Consider the following 23,890-nt stretch of genomic DNA (forward strand, 5'->3'; position numbering starts at 1 on the left):
GAGCTCTCATCCCCAAAATGCTTGAAACAATTTTCAGACCTCTAGGACTCTACATATGGAATTTTCTGAGATTGCCTTCGCCTCTCTTCCCCTAGATCTCTGCTCCTACCACTTCAGTGCCCCAGTCGCTTCATCGTGTGCCTTGCAACGGACATGCACAGGTTGATTGAGTACATTGCCCAAGAGAGTAAAGTTCTATCAGTGGAAGTCATTGGTTCGGCCTCTCCACATACAGTCAATAACAGCTCTCATTTTCAAACAAAACTGCAAAGTAGTACTGCCATTGTCTAGTTCGTAAGCTGTGGAAATTTTGCACTGAATTATGCCTCAGCTGGAGAACAGGTGACTAAAAGAGCAGTATGCTTGCTGGACTATCAGTGCTAATTGTCAGCTTGTGTTAGTGGTCAACAATTCCAACTTCCATGTATTTGAATTCCGTAAAGTATGCCCTGAAGTCTATGTTGCAAGCAGATAAAAGTCAGGGGCAAAAAACTTGTCTGAGAGAAATGTTCTCCTAACTTATGAAACATCCAAGGGTAGACCAAAGTGAGGGCCAGTTCTTCATTTATTGCAGCTGAACCATCCGTATGTCCCATGGCACCAAGGGAAACAGCATTGCTGCACACAGATGGAGCACATGCTTTTTTTTTTTGCCTAAGAAAATGTGTGTTGGAGAAAGTTGCAATTACATTCAATTAAGACAAAAATGTTTCATGTTTACAGGTGGATATTTTCATCTGGGTGGAGTTTACTGAGTTATTAAAATGTATGTGAAATTTTACTGTGTAGTGAGAATTCAGTTCCGTTCAACCAAAGAAAAGGGTGCATGAAATTTTTGTATAAAATGTTTGCTTTATCTTTAAGGAACATTAAAATGGACATCAAATAATATAGTAATGTAGTGAGTTGAAAAAAAAAAATCAGCAAGGAGAAGCACGCGAATTCGTGTGACAACCAATTTCATAGGAAAAACTTTGCAAGACAAAATTATGTATGTCCAACGCTGATAAGACGTCGTGAATGTACATTTTCAGATGCAGTTCTCTTAGTATTCCACCCATCCTCTCCAGTGCGCCAAGAATAGTAAGCACAGTTCCAAGCGCTCTCTATATGAAAGTGGAAAATATATAGGGCATGAAACAAAACTTCAGTATACAGAACTGCCACTGCAAAGTTAAGGACCTGACATTGAAAGGAATTTGAAAAATTCCCTTCCACAAGCTCCATCGTACTGTGTGCCATTTCAGCTGCAAATGCAGTATGCCTTAGCTCTCTTCTTCAGCACTGTTAGATCTCAGTGAGCGTGGGCTGGTCAGCCATGTGTGGTCACAGGAAAGCAGTCACAGGCACCTCTGCATCCTCAGTTCACTTTTTGGTCACAGTGTGGTTAAATGTTAGCAGTGATGCTTTTCAGCACGAACCTTTGGGTTCTCTTGGCTGCGTGGCTGTTGACAGTGGGCAGAAGCAGGAGAAGAAGTGCAGTTAGTGGTGTGAATGGTGAAAAGATGGGCCCTGCTTTGCTGGGCTCATGGCTGATGGCAGCTGCTGAGTGCCCAGCTGAGCCAAGGGCTGCTGGTGTCTGGGGCTTTCAGCTGTCCTGTTTCGAAAGAAGCTTTGGCAAATGCTGTTCCTGTGTGCGGCTGCTGTTTTCCTCTGGAATAACAGTCCAGCCTTCCTTTTGCACAGATTATTTCCCAAGTCTTTTAAGGAACAGCCCTTAATAATAACGTGTGTAGACAATGTGATTTTGATAAGGGTTTTCCCAAGCATTTATTTCAGAAGCTTAGTTATGACATTCGCTTTTGACATTCCTGGAGGCTTTGTGTTTGTAATCTTCACATAGTAATAACGTTCACTGTGGTAGGTAAAACGTAGCTATGATAATTACGCTTTCCTCATGTTTGATGACAGGATGTTGTTTCTTTTTGTTTCCAAATAAAATCATGAGGAAAGAAAAGAAGAGCAGTGCCCTGCTGCCAACAAGGGAGGGCGCAAAGTAGCAGAAGCCACCAGTGCCTGCTGCTGGGAGATTTAGATTGGATGTCAGGAGGAAGTTCTTCTCTGAGAAGGGTGGTGAGGCACTGGGATAGGTTGTCCAGAGAAGGTGTGGATGCTCGTCCCTGGAGGTGTTCAAGGACAGGTTTGGTGGGCATTGAGGCACTGGGATAGGTTGTCCAGAGAAGGTGTGGATGCTCGTCCCTGGAGGTGTTCAAGGACAGGTTTGGTGGGCATTGAGGCACTGGGATAGGTTGTCCAGAGAAGGTGTGGATGCTCGTCCCTGGAGGTGTTCAAGGACAGGTTTGGTGGGCATTGGGCAGCCTTTGGTCTGGTGGGTGGCAGCCCTGCCCCCGGTAGAGGGGTTGGAGCTGAGTGATCTCTAAAGTCCTGTCCAACCCTATTCTATGATTCTGTGGGAGCGTGCTTTGTTTTACCTGTATCTGTGATATCTGTATATCTGTGGGCAGATGTGGGGGATCGGTGGCAGAGATATTTTCTTTATGGTCTTCATCTGCATAGAAGAAAACTAATTATTTCTCATTTAATGACTTCTTGATGTCTGGGGCTTAGAGGATCACAGAAGCATAAAGTGTTAAAATCCCATGGACTGAAATTATCAGCTCTTTATGATCTCCCCTTTTATACCAACACCCCTCAAAGATGTTGCATACAAGTATGTATATTTAAACCATCCCTCCCATCATGGAAATGGAGTTTCATTTTATTGAGATGTAGATAAATGTACAGGGGGAGACTGGCGTTTTTTCAGGCTCTTCCTTAATACTATTAAATAATAGTGTAATTAAAGGCTCCAGCAATTTGCCATCTCTTTTCACATGGAATTACTTCAGATGTCTGGCATACACACTCACCCTGTTGTTCAAAGCCATTACAGTCCATACAGTCAATAATCTGCAAATTAAAAATTCAATAAGTAGACGCATTAAAAATTGCATGGTTCCAATTCAGTCCATACTTCCAATTCAGGCTGTTTAGTGTTGGAAGGAGGTTTCTGAGAAGCTGGAGATGTGACACCATTTCATGATGCCTCAAACCATTCTTGGTGCACACCCAACCTCATGACAGCTGCAGAGCAAGGGCTTGTTTGCAGGCTGTATTGAATCTGAAGCTGTTATATGAATATATAACATCATAAGTGGGCATAATTGGAAATTTCTCTCGTAAAACCCAGCTATCCAAGTAGCTTGATATGCTGGTGAGGTTGGTGCTGAACTAATAGCTGTGCAGAAATGTAAGGGGAGGTGCATGTCTTTCCGAATTGTCAGCAGCCTAGCCATTGTGTTGCTGGGGTGGGATTCCCTTCTATGTGTGCCACATTCCAACTTGCTGGCCCTGGTGCAGCCCAAAGCCCTGGGGAGCTGGGGAAGGGGCTGATGTCTTATCTCTGGTTTGTCCTCACGTTCTGTATCACAGCCACTTGTTCTGAGTTAGAGTGAAAATGATGGGAAGTTTGCTTCTATTGTGCATACTGTTTTTTGCTTCTGATACTTCTACTGGTGTTTTAAGATGTGGTTTCTAGTGGGGTTTCTTAGTGCAAAAGCCCCAGAAATCCATCTTGTGAATGCTGCTTTTGAGTAAGTAGTCTATCATAGCAAGAAGCCACAGTAATTCAAGGTTGTTGTCTCTAAATCATCTCAGAGCTTACCTCTGGTAGGACAGGCTTGTTGCCATTGTGATGCTCTGAGCACAGCAGAGGCCATTTGCCTTCCAAATACGTCCTTGGCCAGGAGAGGGGGTCAGCCCCTCCGTGATGCTCCTGCTTGGGCTCTGAGGGCAGCCTGCAGGCAGGAGGTGCCTGCCCTCTTCTGAAGGAAGTTTAAGGCTGGCATAGACACTGCTTCTCCAGACAGGAGATCCTGGATGTGAAGTTCATATTATCTTAGAATTGTTTCATTTGGAAGTGACCTTTAAAGATCATCTAGTTCTAGGTTCTTCTGTCTGTGCTAGAGTTCCCATTCTACTCACCAGAAATATTATTTTCCATGGCATTCCCCATCCCCACCCTTTCCCAGAGTGAAAGGAGTTGCATCATTGCAGCAGCTGCACTGCTTTGAAGCCATGTCAGCCTGTGCCTTGTGCACAAGAGATGCCATCCGCCAGCACAGCAGGCTTGGGAAGATGCAAAGCCCCAGATGGCTGCACCCGGTGCAGGCTTCACTTAACAGGAAAGTTTAAAAAAAAAAAAAAAAAAAAAAAAAAAAAAAAGCACAACACCAAAGGTACCAGATGACATTAGTTTTAATCAGAAATGATCAATGCGAAAATATCTGAGACCTTTACTCACATATGGTATTAAGGGCAGTTTTATCTCTAATTCTGATTGATCAGCACACCGTCACACAAATGCTTTAAACGTCTTTCTTTTATCTCTGGAGAAAAATGCATAGGGTGACTTATTTTCCTCTCTCTCTATCCTTGGGAAAGGCAGAAGGATCGTAACACAGGAGATCCCTTCTGGTGCAGATTGAGGGGATGGGGATGGTGGCAGCAGGGATTATGCGTATTTGGTGCAGCCCTATGGTCTCTGCACTGTGGGATGGCGAACAGGGGATGCTTGGGAAATAAATAGCATCACTCCACTCAACATTGTCTCCTGTCTAGCATGTTAGCTATACTGGAAGCAAAACTTCTGTTCAGGATCGAGGAAGGGATAGGGATGAAGAATTTTGGCTCTGGTAGGTTTGAACGTGAGCAAACCTTAGCTTTGGGGATTCGAGGGAGACATGGTGCTACAGCATGTGGATGGGCTGCATTTGCCAGGCAGAAGTTAGCTTGTTTATCCTGATAATTATCCTTTGGTTTTCCATTTAATATTTACTAATAACACTGTGCACTTAGAGGGCCTTCCACCCAAGCACTCGACAAACCTTAATGGCATAAGCCTCGTAGCACTCTGGGGAGGGAAGTGAATACCATTTTGTTTATCATGTGGAAAAAGTAAGATGATGTAATTGTGCCTCCCTGAATTTATTTATTTCTTTTCTGCCATTATCTGTCTGATAAAATCCACTAACTAACAAAAAGCCCATTGTTTTAGAAATCCTTCTGGTGGTTTAACTGGAATATAAGATTAGTAACCAATTTGGACAGGAGCATAATTAGCGTAACTATTTCCAGTAACTCCCTCTGACGATTGCAACAGCACTTGGGCATTTGCTTGCAGGACAAGAGGCCCAGTAATAAAGAGGTTTTCTTTACACAAAGGATGGTTATATGTAGTAGAATATGAGTATATATGAGTAGAAAAAGGCTTAACAAGGTAGGCTGAGTGGGTCACCAGGGGCACGCACACCGTTCCCAAGTCTCTCTGGCTTGGAGGGAGATGGGAACTCCCTCCCCAGAGAGGCCATGCATGGGGAGGAAGGCAGTGAGGGCACCAAGCTGTCACCCTATGCTTCCCATCAGGAGGATAAGGAGAGAGTGGTGAGCAGGTTGTATGTGCAGTGGCAATGGGGAGATTCCTATCGGGCATTCCTAATGTAGTCAGCATTAGGAATAAGCCAGAGAATTGCTTAAAAATGCAGAACTTGTACAGGTGATGCATACTGTTGATGTGAGTTGGAGCTGACAAAGAAAAATGGCAAGCTATTCTCCAATACAGATACATGCTGGGTTTTAGTTAGAGATTGGAAAACTTAACCGTACCCATGGAGTCTGTCATCTGCCTGCGGGACTGACTGTGCAGTTGTTGGAATTAAAATGAGATCTTCTGCAGTAAAAAAAAAAAAAAAAAAGTGTTATTTTATATCAGTCTGGGACAAGGCTTTATTAGTCCTAATTCGAAAGTAATGCAGTAAAGGCAGTATTTGTCAGATGCATTTTTGCAGTGAAAGCTGGTAGGAATTTTGGGAAAACAATCCAGGAGAATGATTTGGGCTTGTTTTCACATTCCAGCCCAGAGTGCGTTCCGATACAGCACAACAGCTGAAATGTATGAGGGAAACACATTTTACTTATTCTGGCTCAGAGAAGCAGCAGCAATTTGGCGAGTGGGTACACCATTCAAATCCTGGTGCATTTTAAATGACCAGGTGTCCACTCTGTTGCCTGCCTTGTTTTTTGTCAAAAAAAAAAAAAACAAAAAAAATCCAAAAACATTTCTTTCGATGCAGAGTTTGTTCTCAATCGCCATATGATGTACAATATCTCCTCTTCACACCGAGGCAACAGCATCTGCATTTCCTTTGATCAGACATTGAAAGAAGACTTCTTCACGTTGAAAGGAATCCTCTTTCTCCTTACGTTAGCAGTGCAAAGCAGATACTGCCAATATTGTGCCATGTGGTATAGCAGTTTTGTGTTTTGGACAACAGACTGGTGAGGTATATTCTCATTAGAGTTCCCAAGATTTCTGCAAGTCTCCTGTGCACTGAGATAAAGATACCTTTAGGTTTGTATTTCAGTACAAATATCAGCTATCTTTGAAAGCGTATTTTTAAATATCCGTGTATGAATGAAAGCGTTGCAATGAAATGTTACATCAGATAGAGAAAAATGTATTTTCTCCCTTCTTGTCCTTCTGTCTTCCTTATAAATGACTTTATCTCCTGTAGAGGGGAAAGCCCAGCCAGCACGCTGGGCTATCTGTTAATTACAGGGATTATGTTCAGGCTGCTGCATTCCAGATTTAACTCTGAACCAGCAATTCACCTGTATTTCCATGCAAAGAAAATAAACCATTACTCTTAAAAATACCATTATAAAATTGAAACTAAATCACCTTGATCTTCTGGTTCATTCTTAATGCTGTATTGGAAGTATCGGAAAAATGTGCTGAGACATGTTAGTGCACATCAGTTCAGACTCCAAATGAGGCAACTTCAAAGATTTCTGTTGTCCTTTTTTCCCACCAGTTTTTATGTAATAATAATGATAGTATATAACAATAATAGTAACAATAATAATAATCACAATGTTAATCTAGACTGTACCTTGAAATACCTTCCTTGAAGGTTAAAAATGGGAAGTATAATTTTAGTTTGATGCTTTTATGCCACATAAGTAATTTCTCCTCATTACAAACACATTTCAGGTTCTATGAATCAGTTTTGTTTTGTATTCATCGCAGCTAAAATATATTTCCACAGGTTTTCTGGTATTTAAAAAAAAAAAAGAAAAAAGAAAAAACAAAAACAATTCTTAATAGAAACATAAATGTTATCTGATGTTTTAGATATAATTAGAAAGTATTGGTATAAAGTATCCTGGCCTTGGATTTGTTTCCCATTTCAGATAATATATTGCAAGCACTCTGCAATAAATTTAGCAGTTTGAAATTGATTTATGCTGAACCTTTGTGATATTAACATTCTTGTTTTATAATTATGAGCAAAAGGAGCATAACCTTTTCCTAATATATTGAAAAGAGAGGAGCGATGTTTCAGGAAAAATCGTATGTCACCGCTCTTACTTTTTCCCCCCTCTCTCCCCGGTTAGCCCTGCTCTCATTTCTTCAGCTAACACTGATACACAGTGACACATAGTGCAAGTAGCAAGACTGCAGCAAAACTATGTGCTTATGTCTCATTGCTGGGAATACAGCGCATGGTCTTCTGGCACGCTATCTACCTACCGAAGCAGCACGCTAAAGTTGCATGGATCTTCATTAGTAAAAATTAACAACAACTTTCATACCGCCTGCTTCAGAATGTTGACAAAGACCAATAAGTCCTGATTTCAAAATGTGCGGCACAGGATCGTGTCTGTGTTTGCTTTTTTGGGGGGACAATTTTTGATAATGGTAGAAAATGAAGTACGTTAACATGAGGGCTCTCACATTGCATTTATCTGTGAAAACCACTAAGTTCATGCTCTTGCAAATTGGTTCTGATGCTGAAGAAGTGCCAGATCAACAGTGTTTTTCTTCCCCTCTGTATCAGTGGTTTTTAATCCCCTTCAGTTCCCATCAATATAGTTAGAGGGCTTGACACATCCTGACCAGCCCGCATGCAGCTGTGCTGTCTATTTGAAGGGCAGGGTTTCTCCTCGGTTCCATTTCCATCCAGCCTGGGTTGGGGAGGTCTGCACAAGGGGAGCTGCAGAGAGCTGATGTGTGAGATAAGGAGCCAAGGGCTGCTCAGGAAGTACTGGAGGTTTTTACTGTATTAAGTGAAAACAAACAAACAACTCTTCCCCGTCTCTCCCCTCCCCCCCTTTTATTAATGCTCTTTACATCTTGAAAATCAGAATGTGAGCGAGTCTCTTTTCTCCACAGCAGTTGAGCTTTTGACCTTTCCTTGGTAAACTGCCACCTCTCAGTCCCAAAGTTACCGAAAAGTGTCAGGTATTCAGCACCAAGCAATGAAGTGAGGTGCTCTTAGATATATATTTTTATTATTTTTATTTTTTCCTGTAGAAAATGTTAAAATTTGAGTTCAAAAGTGACGTTTCTGATCAGTAAGTCTACTTCTAAAAAATAGTGGCTCTCTTACCTGGCTGTAATGAGAACCACAGTTCTCTATGAGACCCCCACCTCCGCACAGGAAAGCCGCAGTTTTCAACTGACATTAGAAGAGAGATTGTCTTTATCTTACCAGGGTGCTTTGTAAGGTCCTCATCATGGTGCCTCTCCCGCTCAGCCCTCATCCCCTCAGCGTTTTGGGAGCGCCTGCAGAGATAGGCTCTGCACCGTACATAAGGGCTCAAATCCAAAAGACCGTTTAATTCAAGTGTGTGAATAATCCCACTGAAGTAATTTAAAGTAATCATATGCTTAAAGTTAAGTGTGTGCTTAAAAGCTTGGCTAGGCTGGGGCACTGCCTGCCCCCCCCCGTGGCCACATCACAGCATCACCTCCGTGGTGAAGGGAAGGGCTGCACCAAAGGGTATCGCCTCCCGTGGCTTTGGAGCTCGGATTCATACCATTTATCTTGCTGTGTTAAACACCACAAAGATAGGGAAAAGAAGATTTTCAAGAGGTTAAGGAATATACAGTCTGAAGGATGTACTAAGTGCAAATTGCAAATATAGAACCATTATGAAAAAGTAATTAAAAAAATTAATGCTAAAAGCAAGTATGTTCCGTGTTACACCATGTATGCCTGCAAGTAAGCCTATTACCAGAACTGTAATACACAGGAACAGTGAAAATCCCTGTACGTTACTAAACTGCTAGAATGAAAAAACTAGACATTCTTTTTTCTCTGTCCACGTACAGTCAGTCTGTTCTAAAGACCATCCTACTTCTGTTGTAATGTTTTATGTTCCTTGGGTTTGGTTTTGGTTGCAGTTTTTGAGAAAGCAAGTGCCCTGGATGCAGTTTGACAAAGGATATTGTCAAATAGATAATATACATCACTTTTAGAAGCTGATAAAAGGGATATAGATTTCCCTTGCTCTGCTGCAGTGTTGATGATGCTTCAGAAAATATAATATAAAGGGATTTTCTGTCTTTTTATAATTTTAGCTATTTAGACGATTATCAGGACCTATTTTTGAATGAGTATCTAGGTGTCAGGAACGCATGTGATACTACCTCCTTTCTTCCCTGTACTGTAAGAGAAATATGCTGTGCTGTACCACAGCTTATGGACTGTGTTTATGAAATGCTGGGTTTTGACTAAATTCAGTTGCAATTGTCCATTCAATTTCAAAATATAAGCAAGTTTGTTTACCGAATTTCATATTGGGTGGATGTTGTGGTATATGCTGAGTGTATTTATGGTTTAAAAGAATGATGATTCAGCAAACTTACTGCATAATAATCCTTACTTCATCGTTATACTGTAAGTGGTTAAAGCCAAGTGTACATGAATATATAATGCGTTCCTCCAGTTCTGCAGCATGGTAATACATTATACTGGTGAGCTACCGAGACATTTATTCCAAAGGAAATGCAGAGAGTGATTTAGAAATGCCAATAACAATAATGCAATTACAGTTGCAAAACATCTTAGTTGACCAAACAAATCTTTTCTAAATGCACCTAGAATATTTCTTTAGCACATTTAATTAAGTATATATTCAGCATATTTAATTTAGGACCCAATTAAGCACCAAAAGCATAGAGGTATAAAATACAGCGCTGCCTTCCAGGCACTCCTGCTTATATTCAGCAACAGTTGCATTTGGAGCTATAGTGCTGCTGCAAAGATGGGAAAGACAATGCAAGCACAAGTGGCCATATTGTAAACTGGCACTGGTATCTACAATAATTATAGCAATCATTCAAATGTTCCAGCAGTCGATACAGTTGAACTTCAGACAGGTTGCAGCTCTTAATTTATTAATGCAATATTTTTACTTTATGAATTTCTCAAGTCAATCTCTTTACTTATATGTATGCAATTAGTTGTGTTAGATTCTCTCTAACTTAGCAGGAATGGATCTTAGTACAGTATTTACAACCATCTTTGAACCTCTGGTTTGTATATCAAGGTGTCAAGATGTCTTAGAGGCAAAGAGCAGAACGCATGCAGTGGAAGTGACAGTGACATGAAGTTACATCGCTCCAAACAGTAAATCACGATGCTGAGAAAGCAGAAGACATTCACAATAAGGTCTAAACAGAAGGGCACTTTGACCTACAACATAATACCAGATTAATGACCAGCTGAGACTAATTGGCCCTATATCCAGTGGCTGACAAAAGGCTGCCGTTGGTATGCCCAGCTCCTGCCCCATGGCAAGGTGAGCAGCATGCCTGCAGGTGGCTGCAGCACTGCTGCTTCTCCCTCTGTGGGATGAGGGCAGCTGAGAGTAGGGCTCCCCCCGCACAGAATCTTGGAATCATTGCATGGCTGAAGTTGGCAGGAACCTCTGGGTCCATATGGTGCAGCCCCTGCTCAGGCAGGGCCACCCAGAGCAGGGTAGCCAGGACCATCTCCAGGCTGAACATCTCCAGCTCGCAGCCTTTGCTCAGGGGAGAGGAGAGTTCCATTCCATCATTTTGTGGCCCTTCACTGAATACCCCAGAATGTCCTCGTCTCTCTAGCACTGGGAAGCATGTGTTTTCCCAGCTAAGAGGCAATTTTCCTGTGTTTCTTTCAGAGGCATTTGCGTGTGTGCCAGGAAATCCCCTGTCACTCTCTCTAAGAGAAGCAGCCCTGCCAGCCGTCACTGTGTGTTTGTTGGGCTGCACTCACACATGGAGCTGTACTCCTGTGGAGCAACTCTTTGGTCATGGGGATTTTCACAGCTTCATCTTCCCCTGACGTAGCTGTGGCTATTAAAGCTATCAGTTTTCTCACACTGCCCTTGATCTGGTGTAAAACTTTATATTGGGGTTACGGAAACAAGGTGTCTTTGTGGCTGGTAATGCCTGCTGCAGTAAGTACCATTTAGTACTGATGTGAGGGTTATTGCTTGAGTACCGCATCCTGCAGTGATGTCTTGCATGAGTACCATAATTTATGTGTTTTTAGGATTGGCATATGGCACATTTCTCTGAGATTGTTTAGTCTCTGGCTGACTGTCCCTGTTAAATCAGCTCTTAGACTCCAGTGTACCCTTGAAGTTTGGGTTAGGCAAACAACAGAAAAATGCTATAAGGAAAAAAATCTCCGAATGTCTTGTAAAGGATTTCTTGCCCTTGAAAAATGGATAGGTTGTCCTTTAACCTCGTGGCACCTCTTCCAGCTGTCAGTCATACTGTGAACTTTTGAGATTTCTGAAGTATGATACGGAGAAACAAAATGGTATCTGCTCATTCAAAATGGTGAGTATTGGATTAATCTCTTGAAGCATGTTGATAACAGATGGAATAAAAGATCACATAGCACAGCTCACATAGGCTAAGGTTAACCCCAGTGTCCTACTCAGTGTCCCTTTTCTTCTTTAATGTCACTGCTAATTAGGTAGCACGAGTGTCTGTAGCCTTCTGTGGGGTGTTGCTGAGAGCCTGCTGACTGCTGGTGTGCCTGGAGGCAAGCTCTACCTGTACTGAAGCACTTGGGTTCAGCTTAGTGTTGCGCTCTGGGCCATTACCAATGGGGTGAAGGAAGAATTGCTGCAAATGCTATTGTATTTAGTCATTTCTGTCCTGTCACTGTGTCTGCCTGCATGTGGGAGGCTCAGTTGGCTCATCAGGAGGTTAGGGAGCTGCTGTGCTCGTGGCGTTGGTGCCCACTCATCTGGCAGCAGCAGCAGCACTGATGAGAGCTCACTTGGATACGACTAACTCAGAGGTGCTGGCCGGCTCCCTAAGTTTCCCTCCACATTTCCCATTTCATACAGGTGTTTATCAGGGCTTGGTAGAAGAGCTGCAGCGCCAAGCCCTTCCTTGGGTTGACACAGGAGGGTGGTATTTCATGGGAGGCGCAGCTGCAGTTTAATTGTGTTATATTCCGTAGTAAACTTTTTCATCTGAAGTTACATTTAGATTCGAGGTAAAGTGATTTTCTTCCTTTCTTTTTCTTCCTAAATGAAGAAATGATTATACTTTTTACTATGCAATAGCTTCCTGTCTTTGTTTAAATACTTATATTTTGATATATATATGTATTTATTTTGACTCAGTAAGTGCCAAGTACATTTATGATTCTATATACCCAAGAGTAACAGCAGCATCGTATACATATGTCCTATATCTCTTCTGCTTATGCTGTTTCAGTGGCATATTTAGTGATATGCGACCCCATCAGAAATACTATGTACAGTTCAGCTCAGCTGTACGCACAAATGATAAATTCCATTTGGAGCAGGTGCAGGGAATGGCTGCTGAGAAGATCAGAGGACTGGAGAGCCTATCCTGTGAGCAGAGGCTTAAAGAGCTTGGCTTGGGCAGCCCAGCAAAACAAAGGCAGAAAAATGATATGGTTGTTTACCATAAATACTTAGAAAGATAAACACCAGGGAGGGAAAGGGCTATTCAAGCTAAAAGACGGTGTTGATACAAGAAAAAATAGATGTGAACTAGCCACAGGCACAGGTAGGCTGAACATTAGAGGCAGAAGATTTGACCATAAAAAGGTTGAGGTTCAGGAAGAGCTGCTGCTGAGGGTGGCAGGGGAGGGAAAATATCTCCCAGTGGCTGGTGATCAGTTTATAAAAGGGACTGTACCACTTTGGAGCCTGTGACACCAGGGACCTGGATTTGATGGCTGAGAAGATCATTTCCATTCTTGAGTCCCTGTTCTGTGCAAGGTTTGCCTCGTGTAGATATGATGGCAGGGCTCCTTTCCCACTTTACCATCTAAGAGGGGGAGATACCAGGCTGTGGCATGCATTTCTCTCTGAGCATCACGCTGCCAAATTAGAATCAGGACTTAGAAGAAGGTCCAGGAATAAATAACTTTGATCTTTCAGAGAAATTTTCATTTTCGTCTGTATTTCCTTCCTCACGTGTATGGTGTGGTGAGATTTTGCTCCTTTGTACAGCAGTGTTATTTTTCTGTCAGCTTTTTGGCATGTAAAACTAGGAAAGAAATTGTCCTAGCATTAGAGACCCAGGGACTGGGAAACACTCCTGCTCTCTACGTGTAGTAGTACAAGGCTATTCTTCAACCTGAAGGGACTATAGAAGGCAACACATTATGTTGGCAATTGTTGCAGTGAACGCCGCATCGTCTGGCAAGAGGCTCAGCTTGATGTGGACAAAAAGTGAATTTCTCCTTTGTGTCTACATCCTTAGCTCCCTCATGATGAAAATAGAACCTGCTTTAATCTTCCTGAGGCTGACGGAAAGATACCGCGCAGACTGCAAGTCAGCAGTTGCCCACACAATTGTTTGGCAAAATCTATTTTTAAAAGTCCATAAATTCCCCAACTAGACAAACTGGGATCTAACAAAAAAATATAGTCACTAATGCACTATCCTTTTAAAGAAAGACAATACTCTCCTCTTTCCTCCATCTCTCCTGGGAAAAACCTGCATATTTTAAAATGGAAATGCAATGTGCCTCTGAAGAAAGCCTCCTCGCGACAGCTGAATCCTGCTCCCTGGCACCCAAGGTGCTTTCTTCATAGACCCATTGGAGGTAGGAGTGAGGTGAGAGAGATGCTCTGTGGCACCAGAAGGGTGGAGGATCAGGGCTGCCTGCAGTGCCCAGCACCTCTGCAGCACATGTAGGCACGTGTGTCTGACAGCTGGAAACCCACTTATGCCTCTGCTTGGTTTCCCTTCCCCTGTGCATCCCCTTCTTCCCCTGCTCAGTCAAGTGAGCGATGTGGGAAGTTTTTGCTGACTGTGGATTCAGTCTCATCTTTTTTTTTTTCCCTCCACTTATTAAAGTTACAGGCTGAGAATGAGTTAAAATTGCCTGTCCCTAGCGGTGTTCAAAAAAACCTTAGAGACGTGAGAACACGCTGCACACATGAGTCACCTACACTAAGTGCCCTTTAAAAATACAGCCTTGGGCTTTGATGTACAGGCTTGTATTATTTTGCCTATATTTTAAATCATTCATAAGTGGTTTTCAGGCTGACCTGCTGGTCTTTTATGCAGAAAATTGTACAGATTACCTGAAGTGAAGCTGTAGTACAGGAGTTTATTTAACTGTGTGGCTTTACTTTTAAGAATTTCATATGTGAAAGGGTTATTTGTGCATGAATGAGCTTGCACTCCAAACATAAATTGTTTATGTAAATACTCAAATCTTACTGTAAATCTTCAGTGAGGAAACCTCCTTCTTGAATTAACCCCCCCATAAAAACCTAAAACCAACAGCCTCAAATGAGAAGCGATTATGATAGAATTATGGTTTTCAATGTGTATTATTATATGTGCCTACATTTAGATTCCCAAAGGGACCAATTTACTAATATTAAGTATTCTTGCAATAAATGGGATGTGGTAAAGAGAGAGCTGCATATCTTTCTTTAAAAAGAAAAGCCAAAAAAAAAAAAAAACCCCACCAAAAAACAACCTTAGAGTTGAATTTCAAATGAATAATAGTAGCATTGCAGTTCCAAATGAGTGGGACTTTTTCCTAAATCTCTTATTAATTACGAATTATCATAAGGCAAAATATCTGCATTAATTTGCCAAAGGCAGAATAAAGATTGGTGTATTGCAGTACTCGCAAACTTATTCTGGTGGTGCTGCAATGCACAAAACTTCTAATAAATTGGGAAAAATGATGAATTTGACAACAGGCAATTAATGCTAATCTTTCCCTTTGCAGGGGTACATTTTATGCTGGTGTTGTAAGAGCAGAATTATTAGCTCTTCTACTCTGCTTTCAGCCATACTGCATGCAGTGTTCTGCAGTATGTTGTAGTTGTCTGTAAAATGCCTCCTCAAAACAGTGATTGTGGCTCACAAATGGCAGGAAACTGAATTTGGAGAAAATCCTGGAGACAGCAGACAGTACGACTACTTGGCTACTTCTGCCATTCTCTTTGTGAACTCATTGTCTTCAGTGCTGAGAAGATGCTTTTAGACTAGGCTGCATTGTATTCTTGAGAAGCTCATTGTTGTGAGCCTGAAATTTAGATGGATGTGATTCATTTACTAGGGGAAAGAGCTAAACTCTTACTGAAGTAAATAGCATTTTTTATAAAGTTAATTATTCTATTTTTTGTTCATAGATAATGAAAAGCATGTTGAAGCATTGTAGGGGAAAAAACAAACAAACCAACCTGTATTTTCTTCAGGTGATAATGGTATCCAGATAGAAATTTCCCATTCTTCCGAATACTGAGTGTATGTAATAGAGCATGGGACACATTCAGTGTATTTGCTAAAGTCCCTGGGTGCAGAGCTGATATGGGTCGTGGTCTAGAGGGAGGTGTTGCTGGTCTGGAGGTCCCTGCCTACAGGGGGATTGGAACTAGTTGGTCTTAAAGGTCCCCTCCAACCCAGACCATTCTATGAATCTCTGAAAGTAAATATCTGAATGTGTCTGTATGCACTGTGAGTGAGGATTTCATTTTTAAAAGTCCCTGTTTTTTTCCTATTTTTAATTCTTGAGCTGTTTCCTATTGAAATGGACCCAGGCACGTGGGACCCTATAAAAACATGCACATACTGAAAATTTATAACTTTGGTTTAATTTCTGTTGCCCATTCAGTTCAGTTGGCACAAGAGAAGATGTGCATGCTTAATTATCAGATTGCCTCCCTTCCCCCTTCCCCACATTCCCCCTTCCCTCTTTCTCTGGTTGCATTCCCTCTCTATTTCTTCCTTGAGTTTAAAGTGTGAAATATTTAGTAAACAAATCCTTTTACAGAGGTCACATTTTTTTTCTTTGTCTATATGTAGATACAACTGCATAAAAATGCATAACCCTGAGTGACAAAACACATTACTTCCCGACCTGGGAGATGTGGGATTACCAGAAGAGAGTAGTCTTATTATTAGGAGTAGAGGTTAAGAAGCTGGTTTAGCGTTTTTTGTCGTGCTCTGTCTTGAAGTTAATTTCAAAGCTAATTGTAGGGCTTGCTTCTGCTATTCCTTTCCTTACTCACGAATCTACCTGCACATCTTTTGTGTGTTTATAGATGCATACATTTACATATGCATTTTTCCTTTTTCTATCCCACCAAAAACCTCCACCAAAGGCCAGGTCTGGTGCACTAGATGGAGTGTCAGTATGACAAAGGCCTGATGGCACTTGTGTGCTGCTTACTTCTCTGGTTTCAAGAACAGAAAGAAGAGCTATTAACATTTGCTTATACAACTTTATGTCTCTGTAAAGCAGTTGCTTGTATTATCTTGTTTTGTGTATATGATGTGAAATGATTCAAATAATGCTCTACGCCCTTTGTCCAATGGGCACGGGGCTCAAAACTGTGGTCTAAATAGCTGAGCTGGACCCAGAGGACCTTGGCACGAACAGTGAGAAGAAGAAACTGTCTGGAAAGAGGGAAAAATTCTAGATGAGATTTCATAGAATCACCAAGGTTGGAAAAGACCTTCAAGATCATCCAGTCCAACCGTTCACCTATTCCTAGTAGCTTCCACTAAACCATGTCCCTCAACACAACATCCAGCCTTTAGATGCAGATTTCAGATGCAATTGCTTGGTTTCTGAGGTGCTTGCAGGTTTCTGTACAAGTAAATGTATAAGTTCTCATGAACCTAAACAGGCATGGAAATTCCCCCATGGTGTATTACTGGTGATTTCCACAGCGTGCAAGACAACGTGGCATACCCACAGGTCTCCACCAACATTCTGTTGGATTCCAACGTGTGAAGTCAACTCGAAGCTCCACACAGGACCATAACAGTTCTGCTGGGGCAATTGGAACTCAGAGATGGTCCTTAGAAAGGAACCTTCTATAAGGTCAAGTAGTCCCTTACGCCACAAGCCTCTTGGAGGAATACTCTAGGCAGGAGCTTTTTTCAGTGGGGAAATAGGAACATTGTAAAGCTGGAAGATGCAGACACAGCTGACGAGGTACTTCCTAGACGAGTAGTTCTCCTTACAGTGCATGGAAGTGACTGTGGGTGGAGAATAGAGGTTTCTGTAGCAAATCAGAGTTTCTCTGCCAGCAGCTAAATCCCATATGGGAGCATCAGCTGCACTTCCAGACAGGAGCTGAGTCCTGTGGCTGCTGGAGAGATAGTGTTAGTTCCAGCCTCAAGATTGCTGAAACTCCCCACGGGGCTTTCCAGCTATGAATAAATCTGTTATTCCCTGACACAAACTGCTGAAGCTGGGTCTTCCCCATCTGCACAGTGCCCGTTTTCCCCCTGAACAGAAATAAGGCATCTCTTTCCTTCCACAGCTCCTATGGTTCCAGCAGGAGCTGGTATTTTCCATTGGATTAGGTTCTGTAATCTTTTCATATTCTTTTTGCCGTACTTTCCTCTGCAGAACTGCAGAGGAGATGAGGGACATTGCTTCCACCTGGACTTGGTGTGCATATAGTAGGTTCCAGAACTGTTTCTTGAGTTTTCACCCGCAATGTTACTTCGCATTTGTTAGTACTCTATCATTTGTGCTGCATCTTAAAAATCACTGCAGTGCTGGCTGTGAAGGTGCCCCATAGACGTTGATACTGCAATTTTTAAGGAGCAAAGATCATTACATTTTTAAATGTTCATTTAGGATTCTGATTTAAAGCCAGAAAAAAAAAAAATACAAAAGAATCCAAGTTAAAACAGGAATAGTTCCATGCTGAAATAGCTGCAAAGAGTAAATCATACATTTAGTTACATTTGATTGAGAGAGTTTATTGCTCGAGCGAGCAAAATATGTAGCCCCAGGCAATGCAAGGGTAGTGACTGTGCAAGCATGCCACCTGCAGCCATGCCAGCGTACCCAAACGCCTTGGTACCACTGCATTCGCTGTCCTGAGTAGGAATTGGAGGTCATGCCAGATGGTGTTGCAGTGCAATGAAGTGGACTAGAAAGAGGCCACCCACCTCATTTGCACTTGTGACTTAAAGTAATCGGTGCTTGAATGTCAGTGATTGGCGATAAAAACCTAATTTACTAACCCCCAGTGCTGTGAGTGCCCCTTTTCTGCACGTGTGGTGGAGATCGTAAAGTCTCTAAGACTACTCATGGTACTGAGGCCTCTGATAGCTTGAGCCTTCATGTTATTTTTACATCTTTTTTTTTTTTTTTTTTTTTAAATTTAATCTTGTATGCTCCAGTTGAGCTACATTAGTGGATTAGAATACAGTATGATCTTAGGAGAATTCCACTACAATAGATAGATGGTTGGATGGACGGACAGACAGATGCAAGTTTAAAGCACAAGAGGATTTGCATATTTAGTTCTGCTTTACAGCCTCCTTTAGAGAGTGGGATTAATGATCTGCTAAATTATCGCAGTTGAGAGTCTTCAGTATTAGCGTGAATGTGTATCCTGCTAGAGCTAGTTTTACAACTTTTCCAGAGACGTTTACAAATCTTACTGGGAGGAGGAGGGGGGATCTGGTTGTTGATAAAGCAGCTGGTGCCTAGAGAAGGAAGAAGAGCGATCAGAAAATCGTCCCTTTTCTGGCATGTCTAAGAGCCTTTCCATCACCCAGTGCCTGCATTTACAGCATGAGGAGGAAGAGTGTTCTCCAAGGACTCTTTGCTTTTTGAGTACCCAAGATGCTATGTTAAGCACTTACTGCAAGTTGTCTTAGAGGAATGTCTTCCAAAAAGCGTTTATTTGGGAGGGGAAAAACAGCTCATGGAGGCAAGTGAACTTCAGATGCCTGACATGCCTTTTGGTTCCTGATTTTAAAGTGTTGTGCTGGAGCAAGGTGTGCTGCAGTAAAACTTGACTCTGAACGAGAGGATCTGGGGCAAATACCACTACTGGCTGAGCCAGCACCAGCCTCATAAACTTCCCTTTGATCTAGCCATTAAAGGAAAGAACATTACTTGGCATATTTCTTGGTTACACATATTGCGTTCTTTGGTCCCATTAAATAATAATGAATAATAAATGGCATAGTTTGGAACAAAATTCTGCACAGCTCAGTAAGAGAAGAGGGCTAATACCTTTAGCATCTCATAGGGGAAGACATGAGCGCATCCCAAAGCCTTGTCTAGGGCTGGAGGTCTTAAAAAAGCAAGGAGTGATTTCCAGCTATTTAACTGATACATAATGCCAGTTTTGACAGGTGTCAGTAGAAGAGAAAATACCCTTAGACTGCAGTTAGGTAGGAGAAAGGGTGCAGGCTGCTGAGGTGAGCGAGTCTCCCCACTGTACTGAGTTATATACTACAGTAATTCTTCACAAGAACAATGCAGGAACAAAGACTATTTGATTTTACACACCAAATTTATGCTCCAAGATTTATCTGGCTGAAATTAAGGACTCAAGAACATAGATGTTTTTAGTTCCTTGTACAGTAGAGAGAATCATACAGATATTCCATGAAGTGATTCAAGTTTTAATTGAACCAAGAGGTGCTTATTTGCATCCCCTGAATGCAGGCAACCCAGCTCCCTTATGTTAGTCTTTGTGCATGCACCTCCCAGAGCTTAAAGTGATACCCAGAGAAGGTATTAATATGATACCCAAGAGATCCACAAATGCCGGAGAAGGAACATCTATGTGAGAAACAGATTCTTGGCATGCTGAGGCCTGACCCAGCCATCCTTGAAGGTGGCAGGAGCTTCTCCAGCCACGTAAGGCCAGTGGTGAGCAAGCAGCCTGGGCAGCAAGTCTCAGCTGTCTGCGGGTGAATGAATACCAGCCCCCTGCCCCTTCTCTCCCTGTTGCTGTGCTTGCCCTGACTTCACTTGCCTTGGTTGACTGTCATTTTTGCTTATCGGGGGCTGAATTGGGGATATGTTTGGTGCACAATGGTGGCTTGATGTCGCAGAGGTGAATGTTAACTGGGTACTTTGTAACGTTCAAAACGTGTATCTTCTCCCAAGCAGTACCTATCAATAAGGATGTCTTTGCACCTGTGTAGCCCTGTAGCAGGTCTGCCTTCACCTCATGTTTGAACATGGAATTGCTACCATTTCTCTGGTTTGCTCCTGCCCAGCTGCTGGAACTGTGTTTGGTATTACTAATTATTCTGGTAGGTTTTTTGTTTGTTTGTTTATTTGTTTGTTTGTTTGAGCATTCTGGCACCTCAGGGCACTGCTGTGCTGGAAACGTCACACCCGCAAACTAAACAGACTGATCCCTGGCTAAAAACTGCAACAGAGGGTTGTGTAAGGAGGCCATGCTGGTCTCCTGGCTGCAGGAGGTGAGGATGTGCTCCTGTCTCTGGCACTGGCTGTAGGGCACCTGGTGAGGGGCTTCAGAGATCTGTGCTTCAAGCTTTTGGTTTTTCTTGTCCTTTCACTTTTTGCTGTCTCCTAACGTGCATACCAACAACCTCTGTCCCTTAATTTTTGTTTCCCTTTTAATCTCTCCCTTCCTCCGTTGAACCCCTGTGCTTTCTCTCTGGCCTCATGTTTGCTCTCCCCGCTGACAAGCCCTGCAGCCTGCCTGTGAGCCCCAACCCTGTTCCCCTCACCGAGCCCCACACCCAGCTCTCTCCTAGCTCCTCTCTTTGCACTACAGCCTATCTCACACCTCCCTGCCAAGTGGGGCACTGCAGTAAGCACTGTATGGAAAGCAGGAGCAACACTGAATGCCCCTGACAGCATTTCCCTCACTTCCCTCACCCCAGGGGGTGCCTGGCATCGGAAAAAAACCTGAGAGGACCCCCAGCAGCCCCAGCTCAGCAGCCTGCAGCAGCCACGTGCTGTCCTGGAGTAAAGCTATCTAAGCCAAAGTTCAGGTGAAGGGCAGCAGCGTAGCCAGAAAGTCATGTGGCTCTCATGTTGGTTAGTATGTCACTTTGAACAGCTCTTATCTGATATTATTATGACTAACCCAGTGCTGACAGCATGGAACAGATTACAGGAGCCATGTGATGATTATTTAAGGCATCGCTGGGTATAATGTGTGGCTGGCATTAACCCCTTCAGCCTAGGCTGGCCCAGTTTGTACAGGGTGCTGGCAGAAGGCACTGCTGAGGGCCGAGCTCGCTTTGCTTTCTGTTTCCATAGGGCTCTTTTTTAATCACTTGGCTCTTTTAACCCGTCTCTATGATTCGGAGCAGATTTGCAGGCTATGACGGCTTTTTTATTCAGCTAGATTTTTTCTCTCTTTTTTTAAAAAAAATAAAGTATCAATGGTGTCTGTTGCACATATTTTGTATTTCTTGTGGCAACACGTGCCAATAAAATTCAGAAGCATTTCTGTTTTGTTATGGTTGATCTTTAAAGTTATTGAGAGCAGCACTGAAGTCATAGCTGGCAAAATAGACTTCACTGTTCTGCATAAATGTCAGCAGCACAGAGGCGATACTTTCCAAGAGGTAACGATTTGCACGCTGAGCAGGAGCGCGAGGCAAGCACACATATCGTACCCTTTAAGCAGGCTGACACCTGCACAGGGCATTTCAAACAACAATGCCAAAAATGCAGTGTTATATTAAGCGCGATAGCGGAGGTGGCTGTTCAGCTGTTGTGGCAGATGTGAGAAGCGCAGCGCGGGATTGGGCTGAGCGGTTGGTGTGTGCTGGTGGCTGCCTGTCAGCACGATGTGCTGGGGCAGCTTTGGAGGTAGCCAGTAGGTAACTCCCAAGATGTGAAGGATCCACTCCTGGAAACGCCTGTCTCATGAGCAGCTTTGCTCTATGGTGTCAGTAATCCTGCTCACTGTTCCTGGCAGCTGTTGCAGGCATCCAGGCCTCACATCACCCCGGCACCACACAACTAACAGCGACATGCTTGCACTACCAGGGATGTGGTTTGCCTCCCTCTGTGTATATGGCTGCGTGGGGAGGCTGAGCAAGTGTGTGTGTATGTGGCGGGAGCAGGACATGCACTGTGAATGTGCTGGCACACCTTTTGTCTTACTTGTGTCGAGGGACTTGAGGCATCCTCTCCCGAGGGGTGTGCAGTGGGGTTTCACCTCCAGCTAGGTCTGAAGCTGAACGTGGGGGATTTTGTGTTGTGAGAGACATGGCTGGGCCTGTGAGGAGCAGTGAAGGCTTTGAGAAAGTACAGGCGCTCGGATCAGCTTTCCTGTGCACAACTGGGAGTGTGAAATCAACATTATCAGGCGTATTACAGCCTTTCCCTGGGTGGTTCAGCTAGTGGAGGCTGTGCTGCCGTCGTGTTGGGAAGGAAGCCCAAAAGAAAGATGTTGTGTGAAGGAGAATTCATGCCCCTTCCCTGACCCTTTCTGTGCAACTGTATTTCTCTTCCTCTTATGTCTGCAAAACCTCTGTCTCAAAAATAAAATAGAAAAAAAAAAAAAAAGGGAGGATGGTTGAGAAAGGAAGTCTGGAGCAAGAGACTTGCAGTCAATACAAAACCCCTCCCTCCATCTTAAGCTCCTGGTCAACCCCATCTACAATAAAAAGGATTGAGCACTGAAAAATATAGTTAAGTGTAATTACAAATGAGCCTCAAAAAGGCCCAGTAGGTTTTGGAAAGGGGCTCAAAAATCCCTCAGAAGAGGCCCTGAGCGCTTTTTTTTTTTTTTTTTTTTTTTAAGAAGGAAACAAAAGAGAAATGATCCCCCCTTAATTCTGCAACAGCAACAGCACACACGCACGTGTCTTGGAAACAAGTGTCCTTGTGAGGTTGGCATCACTTCCTGGGGGCAGACCACAAGGGTGTCCATACTGTGGTGGAACTTAAGTTCCTCTTCAGCAAAACTGTGAAAGACTGAACCACAGCAGCAGGAATCGAGAACTAGTCTGGCAGTATAACAGCAGTAGCGGCAGCAGTAGTAATGATTCACTATGAGTTTGGGTGGATATTTGTGCTCGGTTCTCAGTGCCCTCAGTGACTGTAATGAGTTCATCCTGCATGTGGGTATCGTTCTTGCTCCATCTGTAAGACGTGAATGATAAATTGCAAGCGTACAGTTCTGTGATGAGCTCAGATCATTAATATTTTGCATTGCTTGGAGATCCTTGATCTCCACAGTGCACAGAAGGCTAAAACATTACTTTCTTCTTTTCTTGAGCTGAATGACTCATGTTCTGAGAAACCTATTTTCTGCAGAGGCTTTATGAAATGTTTGTCCTAATGCTCATTTATTGTGAGTGGCACTGATGGAACGTGTTCTGGTGTGAAGCAGATGTGTCTATTTAATAGTTTACTTTGATGACTCCTTTAAGAGGTTTCATAATCTTTATATTTTACCATTGGGTTTGGAGTTTTATGCTCCTTTAACAGGTGTATTACCTTGATCAGATGTTTTCATTTTAAACTGTTGACTTATGAGCACATGGCCTGCAGGGATTGATGTGCAGCAAATTGATTCTTTTTAAGAGATTTATTCTTATACTCTCTTTTTATTTAGTGTATGAGTTCTCTAGAAAATATAGATGGCTGGTAATCATTAGTAAAAATGAAAATGGCCCACCATTAAAACCTTTGTTTCCTTTACTTTAAAAATGATCTGTAAGGATGGGAAAGCGTATAAAAAATACAATCTACAGTCAGACAGAGGTTGGTTTTCTGAGTGAACGCTTAACAAAAGCTGCTTTTTACACATTTCTTCTGCGCTTACAGTC

At 42.7% G+C, this 23,890-nt stretch overlaps 1 protein-coding gene across 1 annotated transcript in view; it reads left to right on the top strand.

Moving 5' to 3' along the window:
* Positions 1 to 23,890, top strand: part of PPARGC1A (PPARG coactivator 1 alpha) — a 345,221-nt gene that overhangs the window by 236,516 nt on the left and 84,815 nt on the right. The gene's annotated exons all lie outside the window — the stretch shown is intronic.

This window comes from Lagopus muta, chromosome 4, assembly GCF_023343835.1.
Source record: "Lagopus muta isolate bLagMut1 chromosome 4, bLagMut1 primary, whole genome shotgun sequence".
NCBI lineage: Eukaryota > Metazoa > Chordata > Aves > Galliformes > Phasianidae > Lagopus > Lagopus muta.